The 17,882-nt window shown below is 41.6% G+C and overlaps 1 long non-coding RNA gene across 1 annotated transcript in view; it reads right to left on the bottom strand.

The window, feature by feature from the left end:
- The window catches only part of LOC144588223 (uncharacterized), a 196,034-nt gene that overhangs the window by 15,194 nt on the left and 162,958 nt on the right, over positions 1 to 17,882 (bottom strand). The gene's annotated exons all lie outside the window — the stretch shown is intronic.

Genomic DNA, 17,882 nt, shown 5'->3' on the forward strand with positions numbered 1-17,882 from the left:
TCCATTTGTGTAGATTTTGGCTGGATGGCCCTACAGGACTATAAAGCATGTCTCCCTGTTGGTCTCTAGAGACTGCACTGTTCAGGCAGGAGGAAAAAAGCCTAAAAGTGTGGCCAAGAGCATTCACCTTTTTGCAAGCTGCATAGGATGCGATTCCTGTAAGTTGTATCTCCTGGGTCAGATCTCTTTACTCTGCTGTCCCCAGTCCATCTGCTTGCAAGAGATAGATGCCTGATCTTGTCATCTGTTAAGAAAAGGCATAGCTGGTAAGAGAGATGTGTAGGAAAATATAAAAAGAAATGGCCATATTTTGGTGCATGAGCACAGAGAAACATAATTTCAATTTGGAATATATTAGATTATCATATACTGTACTTGTATTTTGTTTTCTAAAATTTGTCTGCTGTGTCTTCCCTTTTGGGGAGGCATCTGTGGCCCCCACAGCTTTACTAGAATTGGAATTCTAATAGTAACCTCACTCTGCAGAAGAATAAAAGTTTCCCAGTGGAGTTTCCCATGTAGAAGCTGCCTTGAAACAGTTGCTGTCAAGAGGGAAAGGGGAGAAAGACAGTGGCTGGCTGGCTGGCTCTGAGTATCTTGGGTGGGGGTGGCACATAAGGAATCTTATATCCCTTCCATGTAACGGTCTTCTTTGCTCAGGCAGAGTGCCCAGACAGGGGGCCTTTGCTCTGCCATTGTAATCTTACTAAGACCTAAACAACAGTGACGTTCTGTGGGGAGTTTAAACCGAGATTACCATGTTTTCTCCTGTCTGTTTAAACAAGTGCAGGTACAGCGGATACTCAACAGGTCCGATTGCTACTTCATATTTCTTGCATCTCAGGGAATATTTTTCTTAGGAGTAAAACACAACATGAAACCAGCCCAGTACTGATTCCTTTCTCTGGTGTTGGCAGTTCAGAAATATGACTCTCTGTAAACGGAGAGAAATTATTCCAAGACTTCGTGTAACCTCAAACTATATTTGTATCTCATAGGCAGAATTAGTACATCTGTTGGCGTATTTAGTGAGGGGCTCAGCAAATTTTAAAGGACTCTCAAGACTTCTTCCTATACTCGGCAATGAACAATAGAGTATCTAGCCAGGAATGTTCATGGGGTCACACAGGAAGACGCAGCCAGAATCCCCACTGCAAACAGGTGATAGTGTGATTGATGTGTGGGAAAGATCATTTTCTAGTCTGGTCTGTAACACTCATTTGACTTTTGAATTAAAGGCCCCCTTCTAGGCTTTCTCTGCCTTCAGCCTCACTGTCCCAGCCCCAACTGCTTTCATGGACCCGTATATGCATAGAGCGGCCAAATACTGCTCTTGGAAAAGGGAATACAAAAGGTCATCTTGTTCAATCCCTCCTTTAAAGCACACACAAAGAACCTCATTTTAAGAAACTCATAAACTCTTTCCAAGTTAGGATGGGATGGTGGAGCCACTGAAGAAGCAGGCCTTCACAAATCTAGAGAGGACCGACATGGGAAGAAGAATTCACATGCCTTGAGGAAACTGGGCCCTGCAGGGTCTGCCTCACAAGTTGTGAGCTACTGCTTCAGTGCTGCTTATGAAAATGAACGTAACGATGGGAGGCCAAAATAAAAGAAAGGATATATACCTTTGACGGAGCTGGAGTCCCGAAGGCAGCTCGTGTCGTTCTGCCAACTCCTGCGACATTGCTGGAACCAGTTGTATTGGCTCTTGCCTTTCCATTGAATCATTTCAGCAACGTGGAGAGGGGGGATCTGCTGCTTGGGTAACAGCCTATCCTCCATATTACCTTACCCGGGCTTCATGCTCTGGAGAGGACACTCCTCGATTCAGAGCATGTCACCATAGTCTCTCGAGACTGAAGGATGCCTATATTCACCTTCTTGTTACCACCTGTAGAAAGATGAGTCCTAGTGGGGAAAACAGAGAAGCCGAAAGAAAGCTGCCTCGCCTGGCTTCTTGAATCACCCACACAGGACTGAGTGGGATGTATTCACTTATGAGAAAAATAGGATTCACCGCACTCTTGCTCCCAAGTTGTTAGGGTACTATCGGTTATGGCTCTCCTAATTGCTTGTCTCCCCAATTGCAACACATATCAACAACACATATAAACATATACACAACTGGAGTTGCTGGCAGCCAAGCCAGTTTCCATCAGGATGACATTTCAGTTATGTTTTCTAGAGCGCTGCATCGACATGCAAAAGAAACTAGACGCCAAATGCCCAAGGTACCAAATGATCGACCTCAGGACGCTGTCACAGCTTTACTGAAAGAATGTCTGATCTATAAGTGGAAATATCAAGCCTCCTGTGTTCCCTCAACAGTGTACAGTATCTGTTACTCCCTGCTGAGTACATAGCTCAGATACCTAGGTCTAATGCAAGGTCTTGGACACTGCACCCCTTGCTCCGTGGTCTCTCTTCCCCTTTGCCAGCAGAGGATGTGTCTGTCAGTTTCATCGTTCCCTAGCAGTTAAGCTTGCAAGAACTTCAATGCCTCAGGCTGCCTCCCTTCTCCATTTCCCCAGTGATTCAGTCAGAGTAACTCTTCTCACTATTGTGCTGTGAAGTTCAGTTTCTCCTCATCCTCCCACTTTACCAGCCACTAGAGGGAGCTAGCTCCTTAACATCCCTCATGCCATTTCCTACTGGCAAAGATGTTTCCAGGCCATGAAGGGCAACCCTAAAAGACAGCGGTCCCCAAACAGGAGGCAATAGACTCTGCTCTCACAGTCCCAATAGACTGGATTAAATAGAACACTGCTTTATCAATTTTAGTAGCATTAAGGTTCCCCTTCACATTTAGTCCAGTCATGTCCAACTCTAGGGCACGGTGCTCATCCCCGTTTCCAAGCCATAGAGCCAGCGTTTGTCTGAAGACAGTTTCCATGATCATGTGGCCAGCGCAACTTGATACAGAACGCCATTACCTTCCCACCAAGGTGGTCCCTATTGATCTACTTGCATTTTTACATGCTTTCGAACTGCTAAGTTGGCAGGAGCTGGGACAAGTGATGGGAGCTCACGATCTTACGACTGCTGGTCTTCCGACCTTGCACCACACAGGCTTCTGCAGTTTAACCTGCAGCACCACTACATCCCTTTAATAGCATTAGCAACTGGTTAAACTACAAAAGGAGGTCCAGATCATCATGAGGCTCCTAGGCCTGGAAAGATAGCTTTGGCTAGAAAAATGCAAAGAGTGCCAGGTATGCAAGTGGATTTTAATGGAAAATTCACTCTGAAGTTGGATTGATCACATTTCAAAGATCATATATCTGGAATCCCCCATTAGAAAGAAGACATCAACTCTCTGATTGAGTCCAAAGTGCTCCATTGTGGGACAACACTTCCCATTTATTCTAACACAACCTTATTTCAGAAGTGGAATGTTTTATATACCTTGAACAACAGTGGAAAATATAGAATTAATTTAAATACGTACACATGTTTATTTAGATCTTTATCATTATTCATTATTGCATTAGCTACACTTTTATTTCATTCCTGCTCTCTTCCACATCATTTTATAATGAAGCCTTTGGAAAGCAGGTTGGAACGACTGAACCAACATCACCCTCTAAGTTTCATGGCCCAATGGGGACTAGAATCCTCCCCCAAATGAATTATTTCTGTTAACAGATCAAGCACTGGCAACTGGAAGCAATTAGATGTAATAAAATTGTGCATAAGCCCACTATGACCAGTTTCAAGGCACTTTGCATATAAAGTTGCTTGTGGCCATGCCAGCTTGGATGCCATGGTTGATAGAAGTCCAGTGGGTGTAAATGTGGCTTTTTGGTTGTCCGATTATAATAAATACTTTTTATTGTATACATCTTGAAGACATACACAAGGCCCCTTGGAGAGGGGATACCTCCCACATATGCGCTGGACCCTTGCCCTTCCTGGCTTATAAAAGCAACCAAGATGGGCGGTGGAACGTGGCTGAATAGATAAGGATACTGATGAACTTGCCTCTCAATGGCAAGATGTGATTCCATGTACACAGTGTGCCACGTTACTATGTGTGGCTCCAATCCTGAATGAGCTCATTTTGAAGCCGTGCACCAGAGGAAAGAAATGCTAGCAGAGAAAAACAACAATAAAAAACAGGCAGGGAGGGGAAGCCAGCACGCATTAAGAGTCCTGGTCTCCCGAGTTCTGTCTTCACTCCAGATGCGAAGTGGTGGGCTTGTCAGTTCCAAGGCCACAGAGAAGAGAGCATCGTGTGTGGCGGAGGAAACACAAAGTGCAGCCTCAGCATCTTTACCCCAACTTCACCCCAGTCCAGAACTGCCTAGGCTACATTATAGGGACAGGTGAACATTTTTGAAATATTTTAAACAGAACTTATAATACAGCTTCTCCAAATGGAAAAGCTAAGTACTCACTGTAGGTGGGCAGTGTTTAAGTCCTGTTTAGGCTTCTTTCAGTGTTAAGCAGACTTGGCCTGGAGAACAGAATATAGGGTGCCTATAGATCGTGGGCTATCTTTTGTAAGGGAGGACATTTGGCCACCCTTTCCCCAGTGCTTCTAGGGGATTTCTCTCCCCCACTCCCCCCAATTTACTTGGTGCTATTTCTTCTCCAGCTTTCTTAAGGAAACTGAAATATGACCAACCTAATAACAGGGCAATCCTCTTGTGAATTCAGAGAGTGCCGAGGCCAGCGCTCTCTGACATGTCTTAAGCCCTGCCAGGCTCCTGCCAACAGGACAGGGAGGAAGGAGGAGTGGCATTCCCTGTTCCTTCCCCCCCCCCATGATTTCCGTTGCAAATGGAGGTGGGGAACCACACACACACACACACACACACAGACACAGACACACACAGAGAGACACACACACACTTAGGGCAGTGGTGGTTGCTGTTTAAAGAAGCAACCACTGTGTTGTCAATCTGGTCACCATTTTGCACCCTCCACAGTGTCCCAGACATTGGAGAACATTTTGCAAATAAAAATAAAAACAACTTTTTTAAAAGCCTTAATTTTGGGGGACATGGTGAGAATCTTAGAAACTTTCCTAGACAAGGTATCTGGGTACTTTCTGAGTGACTTTTATTCCAAACAGTCATGAAAGCTAAACACTGGTGGGCTTCTGTGCAACCTGCTGAGGTTTTGACCGCTGCCCACCACAGCAGCCTGTGGCCCCCCTGAATTCCCTTTCCTGGACTGCCACTCCATTATTCAGGCCAAAGAGTACAAGAGTGGGGGCAGAGGTGGGGAATAGATACGTGGGAATAACGTTATGGCTAAGTTAACTGCTGTGCTGTGTCCAGCCTAAAACCTGCTGTTTGCATCCTGATGGGACCGGGGAGGGAGGGATGCCTGGACACCTTCTCTTCCCCCCCACCTGATCAGCAATATTCCCAGTTCTAATCAGCTGGGCAGTGGAGGGTGATGAGGGGTTTTGGGGTGCAAGGAGAAGAGGTTCAAAGCATCCCATCCTCAAGAGTTTTTGCCCTGCTTGCTGCAGAAGGCTAACATAGCACCCTCCCCCCCCCCAAAGATATCTGTTGATGAAAAACAATTATTTAGAGGACAAGATGAACATAAATAAAGCATCGACACATTGGAAAATGTTATGATATTTCCAAACTTCCTCACCCTCTGCTTAAGAACATATTGAGCCCCCCTCCCCCACATGCTTTCCAGGAAGATACGTACATTACTGTGCTGTGAGAACAGAATTTTCCTTTAAACGGTTTTATGTCTAGATTGAATTCCAGATTGTGTGCCGCACTCAAATAGAAATGGAGAATGTATGGAATATGACCGGGGATGGAGAGGCCTCCTGATCTACGTGAATGGCAGTGGACCTTTGGCATCCTTTCCACATTTGCATCTTGTGCCTGGTTGTTGACACGATGCCCGTTTCCAGGTCTGCCAGACTGTACAAGCTTCAGATTACTGAAGCTTTGATCCTTGTCTCTGACCTATTTGGAACAAATCGGCTCTTTCCCAGGCATTTTGTTGATAAATGGCAAATACACAGCATAATTAGAACAGCATTTTGCCAAAGGAAATCTGGAAGTTGTCAGTCTGGAGCTGAAATTACACAGCTGCAGCTGTCCCGGGCTGCTCTTTCTTATTAATAGTAATCCTGTCAGAAACTCTGGCAATTGGACCCCTTGGTGGCTCACAGCCCAGCCCCTCTCAGGACCAAGGATTCTGTCCTTCCTTTACAAGCTACTCTTTGGAGGAGACGGCGGGAATCAACTGTTACCTTGGTCCAAGGGGCCTAGCTTGGAAAGAGGAGGGATGGAGATTTTCTGGCACATTCTTCAACCTTTCAATGGTGAACCAAAAAGACCCACAAACCTCTTGTTCACAGGCAGCTAAGGCTAGGCGTAGAGCCTAACAGTCTAGTGGTGATTTCCAGCACAAGTAAAAATGTGCCACTAGTAAAAAAAGCAGGAATGAAAAAAAAACATGCTAGTTGGTCTCTGCAGATAGCAAAAGCAGCGAGAAAGCCACGGTCTACGGGGCTGATACAATACACTTATGTGTACTGAAGTTATAGTCATATAGAACATTAATATTTATGTGGAGAACTTTGAGAATATTGATCCCATTTTCGTCAGAGGAATGTGAAGGACAGTGACTTCTTAAACAAAACCTGCCGTTAAAAACACACAGAGTATTTCTCTCAAAAGACTGCGTCATTTCAAACTTTCATGTGCACATTTATTGTAAGTATCATCAAACCTATTCCACCTCATTGCAACCCTAATATGGTTTCATGGAGAATGTGAGATACCGTATTTTTTGCACCATAAGACGCACTTTTCCCCCACAAAACAGTCTCATGGAGCGAAGAAAACAGATTATATTTTCCTGTTTTCTTCTAAAAATTGGTGCGTCTTATGGAGCGAAAAATATGGTACTTATGGAGCAGTTTTACCATTGCCAGCCCCCAGTGAGTGTCCATGGCTAAGCACAAACTTGAACCCAGGTTTCCTAAGTCTGACCCTCTATGCACTAAACTGGCCTGGCTCTCAGGCATTTAAAGAGCAACCAACAGGAGTTTCAACATTTTTCAGTGTATGGTCATTGCCCTTTGACATGGACACCTGCTCAGCGCTCCACAAAGCAAACCATGCTTGCCTCCAGGTTAATTTAAGCTGTTAAAAGCTCCGGCTGGCCACTTCTGCTTCCCTACTCCAACTTCCTGCCCCCCCCCACATTCAATGTTCAATAGCTCCTGGAGATGTTAATTGACCTGTTTTTTTTCCCCAGAGGCGGGTGGGGGAGGGTAACATTTGCTTCCCTCTTTTAAAAAGTTTTATGTTCCTGCATATTTTCTGAACTTGATAGCACTTGTGGCCATTGTTTCTAATTAGATTAACAACTTTTATGTCTTGTACTAGATGCCACTTATAAATATGGGACACCTTCTGTGTAGACCCATGACCAGCTCCTCTGGAATAGTTCAGGGCAGCTTTGGCCAAAGTGTGTCTCAGCAGCTACCTGGGACTCTTTGGCAACTCAGGAAAGGCTAATTTGAGAGCCCACCCCTATTTTGGCTTCTGAGACCAGCGCTTTTGCTGAATTTCTGGCAAACTGGGCATTTGCTGCCCTCTGTCCCTGCTTGGAATGAGGCAATATTGAGGGCAAGGCAGAAGCATCTGGCACGCAGGACGGAAAGATACGAAGCCACTGAAGAACCACGGACGGTGTGCAGGAGGAAGAAATAAGGAGAGTGCAGAAGAAACATAAGGAGAAGGAGACAGGAGTAGTTACTAAGAGGCATTGAGAGCATGAAAAGCAGGACAATACTGCTGGCAGCTGAAACCATGGGAACAGCATTGGGAGGAGAGAGAATGGCTTCAGCCGTAAAAGGAACCAACATAAGGTGGGGGCAGAGAGAAAACAGTGGGAATTTGAGAGCTGACTTTTTCTGGGGTACACATTTCATGGTGCAGGAGTGACGCCCAGGTGATGGGTCCTGCCACCTTCTCCTACATCTCCACAACAACAACATGCTATCAAATTGATTCCAAAACGTTTCTCTTTTTAACAGGGTATTATAGAAATTATGTACAGAGGAATTCTCTGCAGTCTTCACCTAGAAATTGGGAGGAGAGAATTATAAGAATGAGATAATGAACTTACATTTCAAAAGAAAAGTAATGAGCAGGAACTGTGGGCTTTTTGGGTAAAACAAGTAACATTTTCTAGCTCCTTTTAAAGTTACCTTAAAGACATTTTGTGATTTTAAAAGGCATTTGGGTGTGGATTTTTCCACCCCCCCAATTCTTGCTATTCTTTATCAGTCCTGATGTTCCCATTCTCAAGAGAGCAAGTTACAACCCCACCCCCCAAAACCAAACAAATAACATATGGGGTATGTGAGTACTTCTTGGATACAAAAATTGTATCCAAATTTTTGTCATACAGATTGTGATATGACAAAAAGCATACAAATTTTTGTCATACAACCCACTCCCAGCTCTTTTTTGGGGGGTAGTTTGAACTGTGTTTTTTTTTTGGGGGGGGAGGTGTTCCATGGGAGTTATTTGCATGTTTTTAAAATTTGCATTTAAAACAACCACAAGAACAAACCTGAATATGGAAAACAAAGGGTTACAACCTTGGATGGAAGGTGCCATGCAACACACCATTAATTTTGGGAATTAACTCCACCAAAGCAGGAATTGCTCAAAGAAATAAATACAGATTTAAATGTCTCTTTGAAACAAAAATTAGAGAAAAGTCCCATTGATTCCTCTGCTGGCACATAGCCTGTCCCCCCCCCTTTTTTTTAAAAAAAGACATATTCCAAGTATAAATTCCATACATCTTTGAAATCATTAGACTTTACCATTCCTCTTCTTATTTTTATTTCACATGTTAACTTATCATTAATTGCTAAACTCCACATTTCTTTATACCAATCTTCAAGATTAATTTGTTTGTCACTTTTCTAATTCTTTGCAAATATTAATCTTGCTACTGTAACCATTATAACAACTAACTATTTCTGATCTTTTTTCAGATGGTCATTCTTAATTATATTTAGAAGGGCAATGATTGGTGATATCTGAATATCACATCCAATAATTTTGCTAATTTCCTTAAAAACCAGGGCCCATTCTTTTTTTCTACCCCACTCTTTCTAACTCAAATCCTGAATCAAAGCCCCTTCCTAGAATTTCCCCACCCATTGGACCGAACCAAATATTCCATAGGGTATATATGAGCCCCTTCACAGAACTGCAAAGAAGGCACTCCCCCCCCCCCCGCATCTTTCCTATGGAAAAGACAGTAGAGGAACTTTCTAGCCTTGGCCAATTCCGGGCAAAGAGGCCAAGAGTCTTGAAGGATCTTCCTCCTCTGTACTTCTCTTTCTTAAGCTAAGTAAAGGCAGATGGTGTGTGAGCTTCAGACAATGCTTGATAGAGATCCTTGAGTTTCTTCATCAACCAGCACTTGCAAGACTTTCCCAGACAAGTGTGGGAAAGAGAGGCAAGGGGTGCGCAAGCATTATCAGGTGCTCTTTATCAGATGGCTTCTCCTATTGCCCTGGGTTACCTCTGTGCTACCCAGTCTTAACCATTAGTTGGCCCTTTCCTTCCTTCCTTCCTTCCTTCCTTCCTTCCTTCCTTCCTTCCTTCCTTCCTTCCTTCCTTCCTTCCTTCCTTCCTTCCTTCCTTCCTTCCTTCCTTCCAGTTAGAGTAGATTCATTTGACTCAATGGAATGCATGGAGAAATGATTCACCAAAGTATCATAGATTCGATGGGCCTACTCTTTTGTGATTTACTACACTAAGCAACAGGACTTGGGTCATTGTTTTCAAGGATCTTAATACGGATCTTTCTCGTACCTGATGGCACAACTCATTACTGTATTTGTTGATGCCAGGCTCCAGGATGTAATGGGACCCAAACCTTACCCATCCCCACTGGCACTGTCATCCAGTGAATTTTACAAAGACTGTTAGGAGAACAGATATCCAGAACAGAGATGTCCATCTTTTAAAAAAAACATTTTTAATTTTTTTTAAAAAAAACCAATCAGAAGGATAGGTGCTATGGTTTTTGCGAAAGGACAGTATTCAAATTTGATGCATGTGTCTGATTCACTTCCTAGTACCTTCCAACGTAATTTCTTTTCTTTTCTTTTTGGCAGGGGAGAGAGTTTGGCAGTTTGTATACAAACGACATGCCACAGAAGTGCCCATAAGCAAGGACGTTGTGACATTTCAGAACGATAAGCACTGAACTAGAGAGTAAGAATGAAGGAATGCAATCTAATCCTTTTGCTTTTTGTTTATACAAGTAAAATTTAAGTAAGTAAAATGTATTATGGCCAAAGACTAGAAGATGTTTTTTGGCAGCAAGACCACAGGAAGTGCAATAAGGCAAGGGTGGGTGATGGTCAACAGAGTTGACAGAAACAGAGACAGCGTTTAACATGTTTCAAGAGAGCACCCAATACTGTACTCTTCCATAGTTTTAACATTTTGATACTGGAAGATAAAACATGCAAAAAAAGCAGCGAATACTGGCAAGTCCTAAAATGGATTCAGTTCACTCTCTCTGCCCAAAAGCACTGGGATTAGAGATCCCTGGTAAATCCCATTTCCTGCCCATCACAGAAGGGCATCCCGTCCTTTCACTCTCCCCACATCCATCCTGGGATTCTCCTCATAGGGAGAGACGGGGGAGAGATGCGTCATTTGAGGACCGAGTCAGGCTCTCTGTCTCTGTGTGCCTCCAGATCAGAACGGCTCAGGAGGGCTTGGGTTCAGAGTTAGTTCACCTCAGAGGAGATGTAGACCAAGACATCTCCTGAATTGTGACAGTATGATCCTTGTATTGCATCTGAAAACAAAAATGAGTTATATCATTACTAGACTTCTAAAATCTCCAAAACAGGCACAGGGTAGTTAGTTTTAAAGTCCAGCAGGACTCCTTATCCATCAGGGTGCTGCAGAGCAACGGAAAGGAGGGGAGAATGAAAGAGAAACCCCCCAAAGTCCCTCAAATGACCTCGGTCAGTGCTAGGCCCAAAGTGACTGAGTTCCAAAATGGCTGCTGCACCTTCTGGAATTGGCTTGATATATGTGCTTTCACCCCACAGTATGCAAATTGTTCTGTTTTCTTCCATTTCCATAAACAAAGGGAATCAACGCTGAGAAACTAACAGATCTACAGGTAGAGTTGATGCTCATATCTCTGTATAAGGTCTGTGTATCTTGTTTAGCTGCATGGCTATTTCTACATCTCGATGGCACTCACAGGACAGAGAAGCACCTTATTTATTTATTTATTTATTTATTTATTTATTTATTTATTTATTTATTTATTTATTTATTTATTTATTTATTTATTTATTTATTTATTTCCTTCCTTCCTTCCTTCCTTCCTTCCTTCCTTCCTTACTTACTTACTTACTTACTTACTTACTTACTTACTTACTTACTTACTTACTTACTTACTTACAATATTTTTTAGCCGCTCCATCACCAGTGGCCTCTTCAGGCAGATAATTCACCAATTATATTCAAAGAATACAGCTAGAGTAATAATTAATGACGGAATAACTGAGACGATACACCTAGGCTGTTACACCTACACCGCCTAGAGTGGTCCTATGTGATTCAGATAGGCGGGATATAAATTAAATAAATAAATAATAAATAAATAAATAAATAAATAAATGAGACAAGGCTGCCCCATATCTCCAGTATTATTTACACTGATAATAGAATTACTGGCACAAATAATTAGAGATGACGAACAGATTATAGGGAAAGAACATAAAGAAAATGGTAAGATAAATTTGTTTGCTGATGACACATTACTAATAGCTAAAAATCCAATAGAAACAACAGATAGGCTTAAATCAGATGTAAGAGGTTTAAAAGTAAATTGAGGAAAGTCAGAATGTTTATTGTTAAACCACTCGGATGAGGAGAAAAGAAGAAAGAAAATATTTGAAGGAAAAATGGGAAAAGGTTATTAAATTTGTAGGGATTAATATGACCTGGAACGTACAAGATATAGTTAAAATAAGTTTGGATAGGGTGAAAAAAGACATAATTGGATGCATAAAAGTTTATCAGAAATTAAAGATTTCCTGGTTTGGTAAAGTAGCATTATGTAAAATGAAAATTATTCCTAAATTAAACATATTTTGGATGCTTCCTATAAAGATTACAGAAAAACAATTGAAAGAATGGCAGACAATGATAAATAGTTATTGTAATGGATATAAATGAGTGAGGATCAATAAAAATTATGGTATGTGTAAGTCTAGGAGTGAGAGAGAGGCCCCTCTCATGGGAGTGTTGTCCCTCCCACCAACCGCTGAGAAAGAAGGTCAAACCCCACCAGTTCCCCCACCTAGGAAGACAAGACCTCCTGGACCTGACCCGGGGAGCATAGAGAAAGATTTAAAAGAACTAACGGTCACAGAAACTGGGACTATCTTGGCGGGCATGGGAGAAAAAGGGCGGGAGGTAGTAGAGGCGGGGTTAGGGGATATAAAAGGGGGGAAGGAGAGTTGCCCGCAGGCTGGGAATGGATTTGGATAGAAGATCCCTGAACGGGGAAGATAGAAAAACTGAGAGTCCCTAAAGAAGAGGCAGATGCCCAGAGAAGGAGAGAGCTCAACCCTAAACCATCATACTAGGGTGAGAAAGAGACCAAAAAGTAGTGGAGGAAGTTAAGAGAGGAGAGGGAGAGGGTGGAAAGAGAACACCGGGAGAGACTGGAATGGAGGATATGAGAGACCCAACAGAGGGGATTCCTGGAACCCTGTGGCAGACGGGGGAACCCTTCCGGGAGAGTGATTGGTTGGACCTTAGAGAGAAGGACATCATCCCCTTCTTGGAAGAGGAGAAGGGACTACTATCGAATCCCAGTATCCCACCTGAGTGGTTAGGGTGCTGGAATGACCAGAGTGGAAACTCTTTTAAGTTAGAAGAATGGAACCCCCCAGCAAACCTGTTGTCAAAAGGGGAGAAAGTTTGGAATACAGTACGTTTGTAGATACTGGACTTCTTGTTAAATAACCCAATAAATGTTACCCCTATTTCCAAACCGAAGAGATCTGGTGAGTTATTTGAGATAGAGAAGGAGCTGACCATTGAACCCTCAGAGTATATGACACACAAAAAAGGAGGTCTTGGATAACCCAATTTAAAATTATATTACTGTATGCTGACACAAGGCCAGATGCTGCAGGAATGGGTGCCGGAAGCTTTTTTTCTCCTGCCTCCCCATTGAAAGGGAGGCAAGAGACTCATTCATCTCAGTATCTCAGTTCCCTTTCTTTCTGTCTTTTCCTCTAGTTTCAGTCTTTTTTCAATAATCTCTTCAAATTTTGGTTGTTGTGGGTTTTTCGGGCTCTTTGGCCATGTTCTGAAGGTTGTTCTTCCTAACGTTTCGCCAGTCTCTGTGGCTGGCATCTTCAGAGGACAGCACTCCCTGTCCTCTGAAGATGTTCTACCCAGAAAAATTGTTTCTACTATTCCCTTCCTTACTCTTCCATTTTCTTGTTCACATTTCTATCTGAAGCATGTTAAGCCAAGAAATCTCCTCTCCTCCCAAAATCTCTTTTATACTTCCTTTATCTTTCAACTTCTCCATTCAATCTTTTATCCTATTTATACCTTTATCTTTTAATATGTTCTTACAGGTTTTTTTTGAGATTTTCTGGAAACTTTTTTTAATCCACAACCTGAGATAAGGGAGAAATCAGTGGGATCAAGACACCCCTAAACTTTTTCCAGCTTTCTAACATGTTTTTAAGGAAAAGTTTAGTGATCTTTTTAATCTCTTCTCCAATCTTTTCTTTAAACAATATATTTTCATTTTTTTCTTCCTTACCATGCATTTCTATTTCTGTCCAACTTAATTTTGATTGCTTTTAATAATATCTGGGATATGTGTGAGTTGATTTGCTATATACTGTAAGTGTTTATCCCAATCCAACCTGATCCAATTTGGCCATCTATTACTCTGAAGGAGTTTTGGAGTGTTTTCGGACTCAGCTGGAAATACATTGTATAGCGAAATAGCAAAAAGATCAAGGTGGTGCTTTTGCTCAAGGTTAGGCTTGGAGAGTTTTACACATCATGCATTTTCTCAACTGCGAATTCTAATTCCCTTCTCCATAATCCCCCTCCCCCCATCATGGAGCCAAGCTGCTGGCAATTGGCAACCAGAGGATGGCACTTCTGCTTCTTGGCCTCACCGTTCACTGGAAGAGTATAGGGAACTTGCTCTTCTTTTGTCCCAGCCAATATATTACAATGACAAAAAGCAATAGATTTTTGGGACATTTTTGTGACCCAGATTGTTTGTTTTTCAAATAAATATTGCTGAGTACCTATTTTGCAAACCAAAAGGGTCTTCAGGTGACAATGCCTTAAATGTCCTTCCTACTTGTACTCTGCTTTTGTTTGAATTCTGCAACAAAAGGTACTTGGGGGGAGGGGACTCAAATATGACATCCTTTTGCATGAGGACTGAATTGTAGAGTTCTCTGAATTACCTGCAGCTTTTTCCCCTCCCACTGCCTCTCTTTAAAATAAATTAGCATTAGGAAATATTTCTGACATTTATATTTTTATCCGGTTTTCAGTGTTTCATAGTGTTATTTTGGGTGGGTAAACAACATTAAAAAAACTGTACACAACGTGCCCACTTAATGTTTAAAAAAATATGAAACTTCAAAATTTCCCATGATTTTATGCAATTCTCACTGGACATAATATACTTGTGTCTGTGCTGAAACAGTATTTTAATAAGCAGTTGCCTGTGGTTTTGGAAAAATAACCTATTCAATCAAAAGTTTCTGATTTCTTGATTTTCTTTATACACACAATTGCAATATAAGAGTTTCAATATTCTGTCACAAGGGCAATTGGCTATCACACCTGAAATCTCTGCATAAACACATGTACCTTCCATTTCATCTGCATAACTGGATGAATATGGTGGTCAGAATTTTGTGTACAGGTGTTTGATGTGTGTACCCCTTTGCAGTGATGGCCCAGCTCCACCAAGTAGGCTGTCTTACTTCACAGGATTGTTGGGTTGATAAAGTGGGGAGGAGAGCTATGTACAGTACATGATTCTGAGCTCATTGGAGGAAAGGTGGGATATAAATGTTATAGACAAACATGTAGATATGGCGGATATTATGAGCAAATGACTGTATAAGCTTGGAGTTAGCTAGAAGATGATCAACAGATTAACAAATGTTGCTGAATCAGCACTTCCCATGTTGTATAAGCAGCTGGTGGAGCTAATTATCCAAAGTATCTGAGGAAATCTTGAATCCAACCATTTGTGCTTAATGCCAAGATTACATTCAGTTCAGTAAGACTTACTGAAGAATGAACGCTTTAGGGTTGACCTTCTAACATAAATATAAGTATCTATTGATGAAAGTCTTGGAACGCAGTCAAGTGCATGGAGAGCCAAGAATGATAAGAAGCTTGGTGTCTAGAAACTCTTAGTGCCACCAGATTAATAAAACAATGCAAATGTTATTTATTAAATAAATTGTAAATAACTAAATAAATCTAACAGACAGCAGGGAGCCAGCATCATAGCCCTACCATAATAGGATTCAAAGAGGCGCTAGGGATGCAGATACACAAACCTTAATAGTAATCTTAGAATTGCGGACCTGGAAGGGACCCTATGGATCATCGGGTCCAGCCCCTATCAAGGAGGCACAGTGGGGATTTGAACTCCCAACCACTGAGCTATCCAGCAGTTCATAACCTTATTGTGTATGACAAAAGGAAGCTTATCAATAATAGATGTTTAGTAGCCAATAATTTTAAAGAACTATCTCAAACTAAGGAGAACCAGTTTTTTGGGGGGGTTGTTTTTACATGAAGGCTGCCACTGCAGTTTATATAATGTCTATATCTGACTATGTATGTCAAGCCAGACATCAGCTAGGAAAGGGCTGGGGATATAATGGAGGCCATGAAAACTTCAGCAGAACACAGATAGGAGACCTTGTCATGTATGCCAGAAATCAACAAGTGTTATGATCTCCAAAAGCTTGCTTGAGACCATCTTAGGCAATGGTCCCCAACCTTGGGCCTCCAGATGTTCTTGGACTACAACTCCCAGAAGCCTTCACCACCACCTCTGCTGGCCAGGACTTCTGGGAGCTGAAGTTCCAGAACCTCTGGAGGCCCAAGTTTGGGGACCATTGATCTTAGGGACATTATCAGGCAGCTAGTTGGTAAATCAACATAATCTCTGTACGATTAATTTAATTAATTAATTTATATCCTGCTCCCATTAGTGCCGAGGCATTATTCTGGGCGGTGACAACAAAAGAAAAGAATAAAGATAGAAACATTTAAAATAACATTGCAAATAACCCCTAAAAACTTATGGCGCACACCAATCATATAAAACCTCGAACAGACAGAGGAAACAGGGAAAAGACAAAAAAGATGATCTATCCTAGAGTCTCAGCACTTGTGGCTAATAGAGCACTGGATAAAAAGTCTACAGAGGTACACTTGGTACACTGTGGTCTTTCTTCTTCTCTACCCATTGGGACTATCCTATTCACCAAGAACAAACTGTACTGGCACACTTATGACATCTGGATAGTAAAAAGGCAAGCATGTACAAAAATGCCCATATGTAAAATGAAAGAAATTCAAAACACAGAGAGAATAACAGCATAAAGTTTGTCAATTGAAATAACATCAATGAACAATTATGTTTGGATACAAAAATAAAGAAAAAAGAAAACAAATTGAAAATATTAATAGATATTTGTTTGGGATATATTTGAGAGGGCATTGACAGTGGTTTCTTCCAGATTTTGGAATATGCTGCCCCAAGAAGCCAGGTTGGCCCCCTCCTTCTTATCCTTCCATTGTCAGGCAAAGAGTTTCCTTTTCAGACAGGCTTTTACACAATGGGGTCTAGAGAATACTATATTGATTAAATGTAGATATTTTTAGATGTTTAAAAATGTTTTCATTTGTAGTTTTAATATTAACATTTAATTCGTTTTAATTATAGTTTTTGTACAATATTTTGAACCTATCATCCTTATATAGCTTTAATTGTTGTGAGTCATGTTGTTGTTGTTTTTGCTGCTCTATTGTTGTTATTGTTGTTGTTAGGTACTGTCAAGTCCCCTCCGACCTAATGGTGACCCTATGAAATATCCTGTCCTCAACAGTTCTACTCAGCTCTTGTACATTCAAACCTGTGGCATCATTTAGGGACTTAGTCCATCTTGTATTTAGTCTTTCTTTTCTCCTGCTGCCTTCAACCTTTCCCAGAATTATTGTCTTTTCCAGAGAATCTTGCTTTCTCAAGATGTATCCAAAGTATGACAGCCTCAGTTTTGCCTCCAGTAATAATTGAGGCTTGATTTGATCTAGGACTCACTTGTTCATCTTTCTGGAATTCTGCAGTATTTGGGAAACTCTCTTCCACCATCATATTTCAAATGAATCACTTTTTTTCCTGTCAGCTTTCTTTACTGTCCAGTTTTCACACTCATACATAGGGAACAGGAATACAGGAGTGTGGATGATCTTAGTCTTGTTTCCCAGTGACACATCTTTACACTTGATGATCTTTTAAAACCCTTTCATTGCTGCCCTTCTAAATCTCCTGATTTCTTAGCTCTGATCTCCATTTGGATTGCTGATTAAACCAACATCCTTCTCTGTTTCTATTTCTTCATCATCTACATTAAAGTTGTGTAGTTCTTCTGCACTCAGTGTGGTGCAATGGTCAGTAAAATGGACTAAGACTCAGATGAACTGGGTTTGTCTCCCTGCTCAGCCATGGCAGCTTACGGAGGATGTGGAACTGGTAAAACCAATTTTTAAATGCATTACTTACCTTGAAAGCCCTAT

Source organism: Pogona vitticeps, chromosome 3 (assembly GCF_051106095.1).
Source record: "Pogona vitticeps strain Pit_001003342236 chromosome 3, PviZW2.1, whole genome shotgun sequence".
Taxonomy (NCBI): Eukaryota; Metazoa; Chordata; class Lepidosauria; order Squamata; family Agamidae; genus Pogona; species Pogona vitticeps.